Source organism: Echinococcus granulosus, assembly GCF_000524195.1.
Source record: "Echinococcus granulosus chromosome Unknown EG_S00393, whole genome shotgun sequence".
NCBI classification, from domain to species: domain Eukaryota; kingdom Metazoa; phylum Platyhelminthes; class Cestoda; order Cyclophyllidea; family Taeniidae; genus Echinococcus; species Echinococcus granulosus.
Window position 1 is genome coordinate 5,716 of NW_020170772.1, and position 2,416 is coordinate 8,131.

Sequence of the window (2,416 nt, forward strand, 5' to 3'; positions counted from 1 at the left end):
AATTGTGAGTTTTAAGAATGTACAATGTCAGCAAGGGAGACTGAACATTTAACTTCAAGAAAATGATCTAGGTTTACTGCTACTTTCAAAGATACGCATTCCCCACTTGCATCATTTTAAGCATTTTTAAAAAATGAAAGTTTCCACCCTTTAATTGGTTCTGCACAACATTAAAATCCGATCTTTTGCATGACTTGACACTATTTTACTATGGCCACTGTCGTTTTTGTAACGACGTTTTTTCCGCACTAAATAAACCATAGAAGCCTTTGGAGAGGTATATGAAGATTACGACATCTGTACTGGTGTGGCTAGTAAACTCTGTTTGCGGTCTGTATTTATGTACGTAGGTATTCAGCCAACATTAAAGAGTTTTAAAGTGCAAATGGCACGTACATTTAAGTAGCGATTTTTGTGGTTCACTAAGCTCATAATTTCCAAAATCGGCTTGCTTGATTCCTTGAATGTCGATGCAGAGTGCGTTCGTTTAGCCAAGGTGTTGTTTTTTCACTGTTGTATGGCGTTTACCGATCCTAGCGTTCCCAGCCGTTTTTACTTATCCATTGCCAGCTTTTCATTTACGGGCAAATTTTGCCTGTTGACCTGATGGTTTCACCACTTGAGAGCATTCAAACTGTTTTGACCGAATTAGAGGTAATGACTGAGGCTCTTCAATAGTTACTTCACAAAACCATAGAACTGAGAAGAGAAAATTTAATAGCAGACTTCTATGTACAAGTGTGATAAATATGTTGAATAACTTAGCGAACTATCCAGCAGTGGTGTGATGTAATTCACTGCACCTCGTTTGAGCCTCATGAGCATTAATAAACTCGAATGTGCGAATTATCTGTTAGTGGACTAATCAAATGTGAAGGCATGCTTAGTAGATAGCTCTTCTTAGGACTTTCATTACTTTGGTTTAGTCAACCAGAAGATGCTGCTGCTAATGTAAAATGAGAACGAACGGATGCCTACCAACCTCGATGATTGAATTAAAAGGTTCGAGTCCTGCGAAGGAGAAACCTGACTTTGGTGCAATTCATTAATCCTTTCTGAGTTTAAAAAAGCTAATATGATTTACCAAACTAGGAGTTTCAGGAGTGCTAATTAATTTAGCGAAGCACTGATAGTAGGCATGAGTTGATCCTGAGTGTGTTTTTAGTTTTCCCTATAATTCATTGCCATTAGCAATCAAAGTTAACAGGTCTCTCAGGCAATTGTTCTGCATGATGCATGCAGATGTAAGATGTAAGAAACAGTTGCCATTTTCTATCTTATTAGAAAAACCCTCTTTACAGCAAATTAGTCTTTTGCATGTTCTTATATAATATTTGACTGACTGGCTTTTCGTAACCTAGCAATATTTGTCAAAGACAAAACATATGCAAATTTAAAAAGGGCTTTTGATCAAGGAGTCTTGATAGCCTGTTTATTTACATTTACAAAGTTTAAATAGCAAGTTCATTAATGCAAATGATGCCGGGCTAATCGAGTAAGGATTTTTATATTTTGTTTGCAATGCCGACTTTCTTGGCTACAAAGTCAGGCATGAATTCTTCCATTTATTGAACTTTCTACGAAAACTCTTTCATCTTTTACATTACAATGCTCGTTATTCTACTATTACTTTGGGGCAAATGCAAATTGTTTACGGATGTAGCCTTTGAGCCAAAGCTATTGAAGATGGATAATGATTGCACAACTTTTGTCAAAATGTGTAAGTATAAAATTTTCTGAATGTGATTACTTTGTTCTTGCATATATGTATATTGCACTTTTCTATACATAATTATTTTATTACTACCACCCTGACACTTGTTCTGCCTTGAACTTCTTTCGGGGATTCTAACTTTGGACTTGTATGTCCTTTCTTTCTCATTTATTATGAGCATGTAAATGTTATTCTGTAGTAATTATTGTAATAAGATTTCCTACACTAAGATTGCAAGTTGCCGTAAAAAACTACATCTTATAACAAATTGGTTACGTGTTCCACGGATTCTGTTATGGCTAGCAGCGTTCGTTGCTCGGACTTGCAAAAGAGCGTGTTTTCCAGCAACAAAAGGTGGGCTATTTGATGTTGGTGTTTCTGTTCTGGAAGAAAGTGAGGAGAGTGAGGTGAACACATGAATCTTTACATTTAACCATGGGTATAATAGATGCATTTCCGTTTTTAGTTTAAAAAGGCATTTTGGTAACAGTGTTGGCATTCGGAGCTGGTAAAGTGAGATATCAGCTTCTAAAAGTGTAGTATAATATACTTTTAATTATGGAAGTTAAAGAAGTAGAGCTCAAAGTTAATGGCATCTCAGACAGCCCTAAAAATTTTTGTGACTTAAGGGATGCAGCACAATTTTTAGGAATATATATATTTACTGGTTTCGTGCACGAGCAGGTTCCTTTTTCTACTACG